Below are 16,551 nucleotides of genomic sequence, written 5' to 3'. Positions count from 1 at the left end.
CGACTGTGTGTCGTTGCTGTAAATGAAATCATTTACAGCAACGACTGTATGTGGTTGCTAGAAATGGAAGATTTATAGCAACCACTACATGTTGTTGCATAAAAATTAAATATTTTAGCAACCCAAAAGGTCGTTGCGAAAGAAAATTATTAAACTAACTAATTAAAAATAAATAAATACATATTATTTTTATAATATAAAATAAATTAAATATTTAACATAATTTAATTTGAAATGGAATTATAAAATATATAATACTATTTTATTTATATGTTATATATTTATAATTTATTTTATATTAATTTTTTTATTACTATTTTAAGTTTAATTAAACACGTAATAAATTATAAAAAATATAGTTACTTTATATAATTCAACTTGAACTATAAAATACTATATAATTATAAATACTTAGTTAAGGGTGCCATTAGACAAAACATTACCAACTTGAAGTGTGTATATATGCATTAAGCCTTAAAAACAAAAAGACACTCAACATAAGATGTAGTTTCCACGTTAACACTAGTCAATTTTTACTGCTAACTGAAACGATAAATGGCATGTGGCTACCACCTAGCTGACACGTGTTATTTCGGTGGCATTCATGTATCATTTCGGTCAATAGTGAAAGATGGCTATTATTTGACAGCTACGACACTTTTTCAGTGTTTTTTTTTCCTATTGAATTTATAGGGTGATTTAATTGAGAAGTTGTATAATTTTATTAAAACAAATGGAAGGTAAATGACCATTTTGAATCCATTTTGAAACCATCATTCAAGTTTAATGAACAATGATACATTTAGGGCATGTTTGGTTGAACTACTGCTTGCTTTTATTGTTTGCTTTTATTGCTTGTTGTTACAGTTTGTTGTTTGCTGTTTGAAAAAACTACTTCACCAAAAAGTATAGATCCTCTTCTTTTATAAAAGAATATATAAATGGGAGGTGTCTAACCAAAACACCTAAATCTCTAGTGAAACCGGATGAGAAAAATGAGCAATCAAATACTCTCTTAATTCAGATTTACCCAAACCTAAAAGTAGACAAATGGTTTCATTAGTTTGTCAAACAAACACTAACACATGGAATTAAAACACATCATTCTCTTATTCTTTTCCGAAGCAACCCACCACACACCCATAAATTTTTAGGGTGCAAAAGTGACATGTAATTATATATTTTCCATTATTTTTAATAGATTTATTTATTAGATATTTAAATTAAAACCTTCTTTTCCCTGAAAAAAAAATTAAACTAGTCTTAAATCTAATGTATATAATTTTTTTGGTAGGAAAAAGAAAAGGAAAAACAAATAAACAACCCAACAAAAATTAACCCGGGATTAGCCTAGGAAAACTAACCCCCACAACGTCATCAGAAAGCAAAGGTATTTCCGATAATAATGTTATTTGTTTAAATAGCCGAAATCTTATCAAAGGTATTAGAAGGTTCTGCTCTTCCTTTGATTTCATAAAATTCAGCCATATCTTCAGAGAACAGAACCGGGTTGCGGATCGCTTGGCGGCTGCTGGTCATGAGGGGATGTTGGGCGTCTCGACTTTTTCTTATCCTCCTGTTTTTCTTTCTTCTCTTCTTTTTAAAAAAAAAAGCAAAGGTAATAGGAAATCAGGAGGAGAAGATAAAATAGAAACTGTTGGGGTTTAGTGTCCTATAGACAATTGTTCTAGGATATAAACTTAATGTAAATGAAGTGTTTTTTATACCATTTGTTTTAATGAGATATGGTTTCATAACTATATAAAGACAACCTCTTTTAAGAACTAAATAAAGTCTAATAAAAGGAAATCCCTATGTTTGTTTAAAGTGATTATAAAGTGTTCATACAAGCATGAAGTAAGACGAAACTTTATAATAAACTAACAAACTTAAAACCACCCCAAGTCAAGTAATATGTTTAGGATTGACATATCACTGCTGAGACTTGCATGTAACAATGTCTTCTGTCGAGACAGAAAACTGATCTCACAAGCTTCAGATATGTAGATATCTGGACAGTTACGTGGATCCAATGAAAGGGAGTTCATTAGGATTGGGGACCCGACTTGAGATAACAGGATGGGTAGATTCATCATTGTCACCTGTTCATCTCATTGGTATTAATAGGTATAAGTAATCCTCAGACTCAAAGGAATGTTAATTGGTGATTCTGGAATATGGAATGTGATGTTTTGATCCTGTTGTAACACGATCCATAACAGAGATGATTCTGGGGTGTGAACGGCAGACATTGGGTATCACAGGAAGTAATTGCAGGATAATTATACATTGGATTGAGCATTTGTCACTCCCGATAAATGGGAGATACGTCCAAGGATCACTTGTGGAAGACTTGACTCTAAATCCTTGCAAGGTGATAGTTTAAGACTTGAAATGCAGATTTCACTTAACCTATCTAATTGGAGTTAACTCGGCCTGTACAAGTAAAACGAACGTCTCGCTATATGTGACTTGACATTATCCATAGTCATAAGATTCAGTTCAAGGATGTAGTTGATAAAGGATCGAATTATACTGTAACTAATACGGAAAGGTCAACGACAGAATCAACATGTCTTCTTATAGCTCTGGGGGAATGTTTCGGATTTGCTAATCACATTTCGCGTACTCATTCCGTTATGCAAAGATTAAATATAATTCTGAGAAAATTAATTTAATAGTTGCATACGGCTAGAAGCAATAAGAACCTAATGGGTCACACATAAGACTTGGAGCCCAAAAGAGAAACAGATGTTAATTAATTGATGGAAGCCCAACTGAGTCCACCAAGGCCCAGTAAATAGAGGGGGACGATTTTTATGTATTAAATGCATAAAGAAATTAATTTGATTTTAAGCAATCCTAATTAGATTATGATTGTGAATTAAATTAATTAAAAGATAAATAAGTTAGGAGGTTTAATGAGATTAAATTGCTCCTATTATTATCCTAAAAGGTTATTATTATTATCTTTATATTTAGATATAATTATAGATAATAAATAAGAATTAAATTCCGAATTAAATTCTTATTCAGTAACCTAATTCTATCTAACTAGGGTTTAGATACAAGAGAGTATATATACCCCCTCTATATGTAAATTTCGGCCAACCCTAGTCTGCCGTAGAAAGAGAATTTCGACCCCCATAGTTGAGGACGAGATCATTCACCGCTTCCTCCCGATTCAATTGATTTTCATCTCTTTCTCTTATTCCTTGATCTTGTGTTGATTTATTAGAGGCAATCTATTCTTGATTGCTTTTACACGGTTGATATCTAACTTGATTTTGGATTGTGTTTTTGTCTTTGTTGAAACACCTTTCCACATGATTTTGATTTGACAAAATTATTTAAGTATATGACCAAGAATATTCTGAACACACTAAGTTTAAATGCTTTGATTTATTATACTAATGTGTTTGTTCAATGTTGAGTTACTTGTTTATAAGACACAAACATTAAAAGGCTAAAGGCCCAAGAGAAAGTCAAAAGCCCAAGTCAAACAGATCAAAACCACTCGGCCCGTGTAAACAAAACGCTGTCGTTGTGAACAAAACGCAGCTCAGTATGAAGAAGGATCTGGAAGACTTTCTTCATCTACTTCGGAACGAAGCTGCTGAGTTGGACAACAAAGAGTACAAGACAGCAGCTGAGCAGAAACAACTTTGAGACAAAGTATTTCTACTTTGGGTAAAGTTCAGAAGACACAGAAAGCTGTCTAGAAGACTTTGCCATTAACAGCGAAACATTCTGTTTGTCTGACTAAAAGCTGACCGAGGATAGAAGATGCAAGAATCTGATTAGCCAACGGCACTGAGCGTGTACTGAGTGACAATGACATTAAGCCGTTTCCCTCCAACGGTTATTTCGAAATTCGAAATCACCGAATGCCTCAAGTGTCACTATAAATAGGCCTTTCAGTTGCTTCATTCGATGCAGATCTTCAACTAGCCATTACGCTGACCAAATTTACACTTGAAGTTCTGTGAGAAAAAGCAAAGCAAATACTTACACCAATTTCCAGATTATTGTGTAAAAGTCTAGAGTGATTTCCAATCATCTAAAGTGTCTTAGCAATTGCTGTTTAGGACGATCTTATTATCAATTCTAGAAATAGAAAGGAGAGGCTGAGTACTCGGTTATAGTACTCAGCGGTAGAATAGGAGTGAGTAGAGGTATAGAGGGAGGTACTCTTGTTATACTCAGCTTCTAGTTGTAAAAGGTTTGGTGCTCTACCTTTAAAGAGCTCAGTAGAGAATTCGAAAGCTCGGAATGTGTTCCGGGGACAGGACGTAGGCATAGAGGCCAAACCTGGATAAATCTGCTGAGTAACATCTTTCTAACCTTAAACTCCTTTGATATATATATTGCTTGCTTAAAAACTGACTAAGTAAAGAGGTCACGCTGAGTTGTGTGCATTGAGTATCTGAGTTCAGGAATAGACTCAAGTGCTATCTCCTGACTCAAGGAAAGAAGCTGATTTAGTCACCAGTTGACTAAGCTAGTGTCTTAAGTTCACTCAGCGCGCTGTGTAAACCTTTTTCAAAGAAAAAGAAGTCAGCCTCAACGTACAAAATTTTAAATAGTTCATATCCCCCCCTTGGAACTAACTTGTTACGTTATAAGGGACCAACAAGTGGTATCAGAGCCTAAAAGCTCACTGTGCAAGGTTTAACTACCTTGAGCTGATCCCCACTATGGCTGAAAACAGCACTCGGTTTCTCCCAGGAAATCTGACAACTCAGATTCTACCTGAGGGTCTGTCCATAACTCGGCCTCCCCTATTCTTCGGGTCTAACTATACCTTCTGGAAGAATAGGATGAAAAATTTCATTCAGGATACAAACATGAGTGCATGGCTATCTATAGTCCAAGGCCCATTTGTTCCTGTTGAAACTGTTGATGGCCAAACGGTTGTCAAATCTGAGACCAAATGGACAGAGGATGATCTCAAGAAGCTACAAAATCATGCTTCGGCTATAAACATGCTTCACTGTGCGCTAGATGCTGCAGAATACAACAAGATTTCAGGTTGTGAGTCAGCGCAGGAGATCTGGAAGAAGCTGGAGGTCACCTACGAAGGAACCAACAAGGTGAAAGAATCCAAGGTGAACCAGCATATGAGATTGTACGAGCTATTCGAAATGAACGATGATGAAGGGATCTCAGACATGAATGCAAGATTCACAAACATCATCAACGAGCTCAAGAGACTTGGGAAGATCTTCACTGAGGAAGAACAAGTCAAGAAGATTCTTAGGAGTCTTCCTAAAAGCTGGCAAGCAAAGAAGACCGCTGTTGAGGAAGCTCAAGACTTAACCACCTATAAGTATGATGAACTCATTGGCTCACTGCTGACCCATGAGATCTCGATGAAGAATTTTGAGGTGAAGGAAAAGTCTGAAGACAAGAAGCAAAAGTCTCTTGTCATGAAAGCTGACTCCACTGATGGGAGCTCAACAGACGATGAAGAAATGGCTATGTTTACCAGAAAGATGAAAAGGCTGTTCAAAAAGAATGACAAATATTCTAAGAAGTCTTACAAGAAGTTTGATAAGTACAAAGCTGACTCCAGCGACAGCAAGTAAAAGAAGGACAGCTCAAAGCCCATTACATGCTTTGAATGTCATCAAACTGGCCATATCAAGTCAAGTTGTCCCTCGCTGAGGAAAGAAAGAAAGAACGGCAAGAAGGCAATGGTGGCAATCTGGAGTGATAATGATGATTCATCATCATCTGAAGCTAATGCCACTGAGTCAGCAAAGATTTGTTTCATGGCTGAGGAACTGACAATGAGGAACATTCAACTAAGGTAATATCACTACCCTTGCTCAGAAATGAAATGGTTAATGCCCTGAGTGACCTCTACACACTTGTCAAAAAGTGTAATAAAAAGGTTAGAGCACTCAGCAGGCGATGTGACGAGGTTGAGGAGGTCAAGCTGAGTGACCTTCGATATCTTCTTCAGGACAACTCAGATTTGCATAGTAACATAGGAATTAAGCAAAAGTTTGTCCCTGAGGTCCAATCAGATTCTAAGAAACTGAGGAAGGATGTCACATCAATTCAGAACCAACTTAAGGTTCGGAATAAAAGAAATAATCCTCTGAACACTGAGTACCGAAGTACTAGTCAGCAGAGATGGAATCCTCAGCGGAATATCCAGTGTGACTTTTGTGGGAAGAAAGGACACACCACAAAGGTGTGCTGGCATGCTCAGCACTAGGGTGCTGACCAGTCAGTGAGACATCCTAAACGGAAGGTCAGCTGTGACTTCTGTGGAAAGAATGGCCATACTATCCAAGTATGTCGCCATAAATAAAATATGATGCTTTACCTATTGAACCTAACAAGACAGGACCCAAAAATAATTGGGTACCTAAAAGTAACTACTTACATTGCAGGTAAGCCTGAGGTGTGCTGAGAAGTAAAAAAATGTGGTATATTGACAGCACATGCTCAAGGCATATGACTGGTGTTAGACGAGGTGCCGCGGCCTAATCTCCCGGGCGGACCGGGGGGTGGACAACCTCATGGCGACGTAAGCGGTGATTGGCGCCGAAAGCAACCAATCGTGGAATCAAGCTGCTCGGCAGGACCGGAGCTCGGAGATATGGAAGAGTCGCCACCCACGAATGGAAAAATGAACAATGATCCCTTGCGGGAGACCGGTGTGGGTTCGGGAAACTTGGGTACGAGCCGAGAAGACTAGCTCCTTTCCGGAGAAAGGCTACTAGGCACCCCGACATCGCCCGGTTATGAACCACCGGCCTCCTACTCAGCATGTTAGGCGATAACGGACTAATCGCATATTTCTTTAAGTTTGAAATTCATTTGAAACCTTTTCTTTCTCATTTTGGAAACCGTTTTGAGCATATATTATTGAAAAGCCACTTCAGTAAAGAATCACCCATTTACATCAGTTCAATATGAAAGAGATGGGAGGAAGGAAGAAGTAGTTTATTTACAACGTGATTTACATGTCGTGTTGCGAGTTAATTCTACACTAACTTATTTCCCCAAAACGAGTTTATTTACATGGTTCGCACCTTAATCGCCGTTGGAACGATTTAGGTGCGTTTTAAAACCCCGTTAGATGAAGTTCACCCGAATCGCCGTTGGAACGACTCGAGTGTATGAAAACATTGAGATAAAAACCTTTAATAAGAAAACGTGGTTAAACATACAAGTCGATTTTATTTTTATACAAATCCTTTAAGAAAGCGCTTCAAAACTTCATTATTTACAATGAAAACGATTTTTAATTACAAGGTTCGCTTAATTTGTCGTTGGAACGGACTAAGGTTTTAAAACGCGGTGTTTTGAGAAACGATTTGAAATGTCAAGAAAACACTATTTATTTACATTAAGGAACCTCTAAAAAACCTTTAGTTTAAATTGAAAACTCTTTTTGTAATTTATTTTCCCTTTTTCCTTAATGGATTCTCTACTTGTCATAATTACAATAATGAAAATATTAAATCAAAATTCACTCCCAAATAAAGCCCATTTGAAACATGGACCCATAAATGTCCAAAGAATAAAGAAAATAATGTAGATATACATATATACATTTTAACCAAAAAACCATGAAATAAAAGTTAATGAAAAGAGGCTATATAATACATATATGAAAATATTAAATATAATACATTTATACTTTAAACATGTGAAAATAGTAAATAAAACTCCTAGATAAGAGAATAACATTTAACCCCAAAATAGTTTTATTTAACAATAACTTATATAATCCAAATATCCCAAAACTATATATATACATAACTAATATAATCTTAAATGCCCAAAATAGTATATATTTATCCACTAATCTTAAATGTCAAAAATAATATATATACATAACTAATGTAACTTTAAATGTCAAAAATAATATATATTTATCCACAAAATGTCTACTAATTAATCACTCCCAAAACACCCAAGCAAATGTCATTTTAAAATAAAATTCATTACCATTTAAGTAAAAGAAAAAGAAGAGAAAAGATATATATACATATACTTATATTTAAAATAAAATAAAAAATGATGTATAAACATTCTAAATAACTATATGTATCAAATGTCCAAAAATAGTTTGAAAATATATATTACATAAATACACACATATATATAAAGGACCAAAAGCTTAAAAGTTAAGAAACAGGGACCAAAACAGCATTTTTTACATTCTGGCAGATTTACCGACGGAAAATCCGTCGGTAAACAGCAATTAGTGACAGAAACGGAAAATTACAGCATCACTCCAATTGTTTTCAGATTTATTCAAAGGCTTTAAATTAAGTCTAATTCAATCGTTTTGGATTTCCGAACTACCAAAAATGGATCATAGTCAATAGCGGAAGTTCCTAAAACGACGTTTTTATCTTAAAACATTATTCGGAAATTCCTTTAAATTAAAACTTTTAATTACAACGTTTTTAATACCCGAACTACTTTTTTATCGGATCACAGTTCGTATTGGGATATCAAAACGAGATTTTTTATTTTAAAGCAAAACCAAATTTTATTCAACACGAGACGAAAATTAAATAAATACGCCAAATTCAATAAAACGTGATAAAATAAATGAATAACTAAATAAATAAAAACTATAACATGAAAATAAATAAAGGAAAGGAATAAATTAAATAAAATAAAACGAGTCTAGTCCTCGGATAATACCTCAAGTTCGGTATCTGACAGTCGAAGCCGATTGATTCCACGAGTCGTGATTTTTCGGTTTTTTAGTAAAAATTTAACTTTGGGAAAATTTGGCTTTTTTTGGGAAAAAAAAATATTTTCTCTAAAAAATTGACTTTCTCTCTCTAAAAATGTCTAGAGTGAGAAAGCTCCAAAAAATTCCTCCTCCCTCAAATGCATGGGGATCCGTGCCTTTTATAGGCTTCGGATCTCCGGAGAAAATGGGCGACGCCCGAGCAAAATCGGGCGTCGCCCAAGAGGGTTGGGCGGCCGCCCAACAATCGTTGGGCGATCGCCCAACAATCGTTGGGCGCGCGCCCAACTGCCGTTGGGCGTTCGCCCAACGATCGTTGGGCGTTCGCCCAACGTTGTTGGGCGCTCGCTCAACGACCGCCGAGGCCTGTCTCGCGCCGTCGAGCGCGCACGTCCCGCGGCCGTCGAGCGCGCATTCCGCGCCGCTAGGCGCCCACGCGTCGTTGCCACCGAACGCGCGTTTCGCGCTGCCGGACGTACACGCCCCGTGGCCGACGAGTGCGCGCTCCGCGCTACCGGGCTCGTGCATCGCTCGGGCGTCGAGCGTGCGCCATTCACGGTTGGACGCGTGCGTCCGACGGACGCCGAGCGCGCGCCTCGTGCTGTCGAGCGGGCGTCCGACTGTCGTCGAACGCGCGTCGGCTGCCGCTAGGCGCTCGTACCATGCCGCTAAGCACTCGCGAGCCATCCGATCGACAACAGCGACCCGTCGTAACTTTTCCTTATTATGTATTTATTATTTCTTGTTTTTCAAAACTTCCAGAATCAACCGCTTCAACCGTCTTGTTTTCAGGTTTTCGTCACAGGTCCTCCGACTCGGTGTCTACAGTTGCCCCTACTTTTCTATTTTGACAGTGATGTGTGTGTTTTGAAAACGTTTTTTGCTAACGTAACACATGCAATGTAAAACATATAAAAGTAAAAGACACGTAAAGAGTAGGAGGGAGAATACCTGACCTTCGCGCTGCGCGTTCCGGTGTCGTTTTCCGACTTTCTCCAGCCTTGCCTCTGAATCGGCCGTCGGTGGATGTTTTTCTCTCGGAATCTAGCGTACGTTGACTATGGGTAAGAATGGCTCAAAAGCAATTTCGGTGCACGACCGTGAGTAAGAGGGCTCAAAAGCGATTTCGGCCTACGACCGGGGAAAAATGGCTCAAAAGCAATTCTGGTCTATGACTGCGAGTAAAGTGGCTCAAAAGCAACTATGGTCTACGACCGCGAGTAAATGGCTCAAAAGCGACCCTGGTCCACGACCGCGGGTAAATGGCTCAAAAGCAACTCCGGTCTACGACCGTGAGTAAGATGGCTCAAAAGCGACCCTGGTCCACGACCGCGGGTACAATGGCTCAAAAGCAACTCCGGTCTGCGACCGTGAGTAAGATGGCTCAAAAGCAACCCTGGTCCACGACCGCGGGAAAAATGGCTCAAAAGCAACCCTGGTCCACGACCGCGGGTAAAATGGCTCAAAAGCAACCCTGGTCTCTAAATCGACCGCAGGCAAAATGGCTCAAAAGCAACCCTGGTCTCTAAATCGACCGCAGGCAAAATGGCTCAATAGCAACCCTGGTCCACGACCGCGGGTAAAATGGCTCAAAAGCAACCCTGGTCTCTAAATCGACCGTGGGTAAAAAGGCTCAATAGCAACCCTGGCCTCTAAATCGACCGCAGGTGTGTAGTGATGCATATAGATGGGTGAATGTAGCCTAGTTTATGGATGCGTGTAACCACCTATGTGTGTGTGCGCAGGTGACCGTGCGTGCGTTTGAATGTGCATAAGTGAGGCCTGTGCGTTTCGCTTTATGCGGATGTATGGACATGTGTGTATGCAAACTACGTATGTGTGGATGAGATGGTCGAATGGATTCCTTTTTCATAGGCTGGAGGATTTCGGTAGCTTTAGATCGAGAAATGATGCTTCAGGCCATCCCCAAAGTGTGCAAGGATGAGGGTGAGGATAAGTTTGAAACCAAGGGTTGTAAGGATGAGGATTTGGTTTTGATGATCTTGCATCAAGGGGAGGTATGTAGTGATGCATATAGATGGGCGGATGTAGCCTAATCAATGGATGCATGTAAACACTTATATATGCGTATGCAGGTGACCGTGCGTGTGTTTGAATGTGCATACGTGTGGCCTATGTGTTTTGCTTTATATAGATGTATGGACATGTGGGAATGCAAACTATGTACATGTGGATGAGATGCTCAGATGGATTCCCTTTTCATAGGTTTGGAGGATTTTTGTAACTTCAGATCGAGAAATGATGTTTCGGGCCGTCCCCAAGGAGTGCGAGGATGAGGGTGAGGTTAAGTTTGAAACCAAGGGTTGTAAGGATGAGGATTTGGTCTTGATGAGCTCGTGTCAAAGGGGCTCTCGCTTTTAACCAGAGTTTGACGTATTCATTTTTTCCCTAATTTTTGCCTGAGCTGCCCTTTTCGGGTTTTCAACTCAACGGGATCTCTCCGATATTCTCTATCTCTCCTTTTGCATGAACTGCCCCTAGGGGTTTTCAATTCATCTTTTCTATATCTCACTGATTTTCTCTCTCTCTCCTTTTGCTTGGATCGCCTCTTTTGAGGTTTTCAATCCAACCTTTTTGTTCAATTTTTCTTCTCCTTTTCTTTCTTTCTTGATTGTGAATGATACCGGATAGCACAGGGGGTTTATATCCACGGGCCATTTTTATGCTAGTCATTTGATGATGAGTTCATGCCCGATGCCTTCGTTAATGGAGAAGCTTCCGGAGTGAGATGGACGTTGATCTGATTGTAGGGCCGTGCCCCCGATTAAAGTTACCGTCTTGGTGTAGGTTAGAAGTTGATGCGGGCGTATGCCTCTGCCAACTCGAGGTGAGATTTCATGTGCGCCAAACTAGGGATACTGCCGTTGGGAGTAGCTATGGAAGAGAGACGCTTTGGTCGAAATTTGACCCTTGAGAGGACAACATAGGAGCAAAGGAACCAGACTTCATGGAGCATGAGAGAGAGGAATAGTCTTTTTTTCAGTTTTTCTTTTTTTATAGATTTTGGATCGGTTTATGGGTGTTGGGGTGTCTATTGATGCGGGTGTTGTCATTAGAAATGCAACCGTCTAGCTTAAATAAAGCACCCGACAAAGATACATTGAATTGTTTACTGCTCAGTTTATTAACCACTGTCACCAAAGCATGCCCTTTCGGTTTTTCACACTTCAGTTATTTTAACTCTCTCCTTTTACCCCGGAATTTTCAAATAAGCACCCCATGGGGTTTTCACTTATTGGGGTGTCCCTTATTGTTGCATAGGCCGCCCTTTGCGGATTTTCAACCTATCGGGATTTTCTTTCTTTTTTTTTTTTAATTTTCATAAGAAGGATCCCTCGGTTCCCTCGAGATTGATTAAAGTTCTGAACTTTGTCGCCGCCTTCGGCTTCACTTGACTACGCATTTGATCTTTCTTCGTTACAGTGAGCTTCTCTCGTACATTTGATTACACATTTATTGGACAATGTCAACCGCTCTTGCCACCTTGATGCCCCTCGGCTAGTTACGTCTACTTGATAATTTTCTCTTACTTCTGATTGACTCGACTTTTCCCCTGGGCCCTTTTAGCATCTTTTTTTTCTTTTTTTTCTTCTTCCCTTGTTTAACTTTGAGTCATCATAGGTCTAAACCCTTTTGTTGATCCTGGAACAAAATACTTTATCACTGATAGGTTAATTTCCCCTGCCTCGTTCTGAATGGCGCACTCCTGTACTTGTGTCCCCCTTTGGGGGGAAAAATCTTTGTCAGTGCCCCAGTGTAAGTATGGCTCTGAGGGCTTGTTTCTTGCTCTATATTTTCTTTTCTTTTTCTCTCTTTTGGACTTTGTTGATCGTCGCTCAATCTTCTTTCTGGCAAAAGCCGGTGAGAACCCTTCGTTTGATGGGTCTACGCCCGACTTATCATCGTAGAGTCAGGGAATCGTTTCTCATGATTTATTTTGCTTTTTTTTTTACTCTCTTAATTTTCTCTCTTCAGTGGTTAAGTACTGAGCAATAAGTATATTCTAGAGCTTACGTCCGTACCATGATAGAAGCGGGAATATCTCAATTGCGTAGATATCAAATGTAAGTATGTATGTTTAGGATAAATTGCGGAAACGATATTTCATTGAATTCAAAAGGAGGTTAATAACATCTTGTGGAATAGAAGATAAAACAAAAGACAAGGATAAAGACTACAAGTGCACTCCTCTCTCTCATGCTACTTCAAGAAGTTTCGGATTCTCCCACTTCATAAGTGTCCTCAATCTCGAGAACTTCTTCTTTAGATTATCCTGATCCGTTGTAGACTTCGCCATTCAAGGAACAAGTCGAAGGCTTCATCTGTTGAGAAGGATCTGAATCACTTATCTTTCCAGCTTCGATGAGATCTTGGATTTCATGCTTCAACCTCATGCAAGTGCTTGTTTCGTGACCATATTTCTGGTGGAAGTGGCAGTAGCCCCTGCGTTTGACTAATTCAGTGGTTTGACCTCCCGTGGCTGGTAGAGGGTGAAGTATGTCATGCATTCGTAGACTCTCCAACACTTCAAACAAGGGTTGAGTGAAAGTGGAGAATTCCCTTCCCTCCCTTCTATATTGAGTGGGCGATGGAGGGCGAACAACCCTGGTAAGCTCATGTCCCCAATGGTGTGGATCTTGTTGTGTTCGTGAAATATGGTGTGAGACTACCCTTGGTGAAGTGAATGTTTGTGGATTAACTTGTAACGCAAGTTGGAACATAGGTTTCTCCACAGCAGCTTTCGGGATCTCCGCAACCAGTGACTCGCTCAGGACCTCCCTGACCAACCTTTTCAGCTCTATCTTGAATTCATCTGAAGTAAGGATATCGGGAAGAACTCGCTCGATTTCTGCTCTGAGATTGACATCTCCTATCATCTCTTGGGAATTTTCAACCCCCTCATGCTTAGTATTCTCCGGATCATTAAGAGCACGTTTGAACTCATCAGAAAAGATGTATTTAGCTAAAGCCCCTTGCACACGGCTCTCAAAATTGTGGTTTGAATTGCTGGACTGGGCCATGAGTTGGGTTTCTAATAAGGAAAGAGAAAGGATAGGTGAGTGGAGCTTTTTAGGCATTATGAATTTTGATGATGCAATGCACATGCGATGCGAATGCTAAAGCTATCTACTTGTGCCTCCTATAGATGGATGTATGATTTATGCATGATTCGTGGTGTGCACTTTATTTCTTACAACGTAAACACGATCTGACTGGAGCTAAACCCCTTCTTTTTTCCCTTTTTTCTTTTTTTTACCAGAGTCGTCGGCAGTACTTCAGTCGTCTATACTAACTTACCTATTTGGAAGTGCCGATGCTTGAAACCATTTCAACTGTTATACACACATTAGTACGAACCCTGCAAGTTTACCTTGCAATGCTTTACAAGATGTACAATGTTGAATGACGCTTGACACGACTGACACTTATGAGATTGAGACGACCCTCATGATGAGTAAAATTCCCTAGGACGCTAGGTAGATGAGAGTGTACCCCGATGATATCCGTGACGTGTAGATATATTCAAGGAGTAGCGACATGAGTGGGGGGAATGACATACTTGGTACATCGACATGACTCACGATAAAAAAAACAACATAAGCGACTATGTATGAGGTGTATGTTAGGGATTGTCCTCATTGGTTGTAATGATGTACTTCGAAGATACGGGGCGTTACACGGGTTGATGTGACGCTCATGGTATGTCCGAGACCTAAACAGACCATGATGGAGACCTGCGGGGCATGTGTCCATAGTTTACCTGGTAACGATACTGATAGTAGGAAACCGCCTTTCTAGGAAACACAAGTTTCCTGAAACAACTCGACATAGAGGGTGTGTCCTAAACTAGAAGCAAGCGGGACGAGACCACCACATATGGGGCGTGGGTCAATGGTTAGTTTAAACCCAAGATACAAATACGTAGACGTACCAACAGAACCTTGGCGTGCTATGCAGAAAATGGTAACACACGGGGTGTGCCTCAAACAGGTTAAGGCATAAGGAAGACACGAGTGACATACGTGATGTGCGCCAGTTGCCAGCTCGGAAAGCAACTATTACAATGATGGGTATCATTTGACGGGACAATGAACACGGAATACCTGATACACGAGGTCCGAATAGGATGCATATGTCAACATATGAGGTATGTGCCAATTATTAACTCCTACGGTATGTCTTAGAGGTAGCCAAAAAGGCATGATGGGAGTCACGTTTGATGTGCCCCCACGATTGACTTATACGAGCGATATGATGGCCTGATTTTGGGCTTTCAACCGTCGCGGGGGAAACCCAACATGCTAGGTACGAGACACGAATAGGGTACACATACGACACACGTATTATCTGACCAACTTTGGGCATAGATGAAGCACAAAAATGACTCAAGAGGTAACTCCTAACAACATTGGAGGTGTCAGCTAGACACGATACCGACAAGCAGGGTGCGGTCCAAGGATTAACTCAAGATAGAGACATAAATACCTCGATGAACTTGCGGACATCGGTGCGTTTGGTAGAATGAAAGGTGTCCTAATCCGATCGAGGTACTGATAGGGGTCAAAAACCCCTATCTTTGGGTACGGTTTTAGGACGGGTTTTAGCGTTATTTAGTTAATAAGCGAGCAATTCTCGCATTTAAATGCTTTTGTGTGAGTTAGTTAGAAATTGGAAACGTTTTATTTACTTTTCGTTGTTTAGGCTCGTTTTATGATCAATTTAGGCAAATACGGCCAAAATGGCATGCATATTATAATTCCGTTATCTTTTGAAGCTAATTGATCCGTCAAAAGTCGCACCAAACGAAGCGTTTGCTCAAATAAGCGATTGGCGGGTCAATTTAGCCCTTGGACTAATGTTGTTTGGAGTTTATGTGCGTGTGCAGGTTAAAACATGATCAATTTCAGGCAAAAATCGAGTCTCGGGGACCCCCGGTAGTTGCTCGGCGAATTAAGCATCGGCGCGCAGCCCGAGCTCTGCTCGGCGAGCAGCCCAGGCACTGCCCAGGCACCGCCCAGGCACTGCCCAGGCACCGCCCAGGCACTGCCCAGGCACCGCCCAGGCACTGCCCAGGCACCGCCCAGGCACTTCCCAGGCACCGCCCAGGCACCGCCCAGGCACCGCCCAGGCACCGCCCAGGCACCGCCCAGGCACTGCCCAGGCACTGTGCCTGCTCGCCGAGCAGGCCGCCAGAGGCCTGCTCGCCGAGTAGGGCGCTGCTCGTCGCGAGTAGCCCTGCTCGGCGAGCAGACCTGCGGGAATTGGTCAAAAAGACCAATTCCGCCCCCACGAAGCCACGATGGACCCCACGACTTCCTACATCAATGGGGACACGAAAATAGGTCAAAAAGAGGGCCGAGCCGCGTCTATAAATAGGGTTTTTCCAATGTAAATTAGATATCTTTCGTTTTTGTAAATTATTTTAGCTTTCCCCTTGTAATTCCTCTTCATCTTCTCCATCTTTCTCAACCTCCATTGAAGCTCCTTCAAAGCTTTCTACCGAGGAATTACCAAGGTCCGTCCTTAAGATCAAGTCGCCGGCTGCAGAGTAAACAGGTTCCCTGAAAGGGATTTTTGTATCTCCTTTTATCTTTCCATGTTTGTACTCTTTGATACAGTTGCCGAACTTGACTTATTATATCTTGTGACAATTATCTTCGCCTTTAATAATAATTTAGCTCTTGTTTTGTTCTATGATTATTTGTCTAATCTCTGTCTTACGCTTTATTCAATTGGTTTAACTCATTCAAAAGCCCCAAAATCTAGTAGGCACATATTGCGAGCTGAATCTGACATAG

This window comes from Euphorbia lathyris, chromosome 10 (genome assembly GCF_963576675.1).
Source record: "Euphorbia lathyris chromosome 10, ddEupLath1.1, whole genome shotgun sequence".
Taxonomy (NCBI): Eukaryota; Viridiplantae; Streptophyta; class Magnoliopsida; order Malpighiales; family Euphorbiaceae; genus Euphorbia; species Euphorbia lathyris.
Note: the sequence above shows the minus strand (reverse complement) of the source record.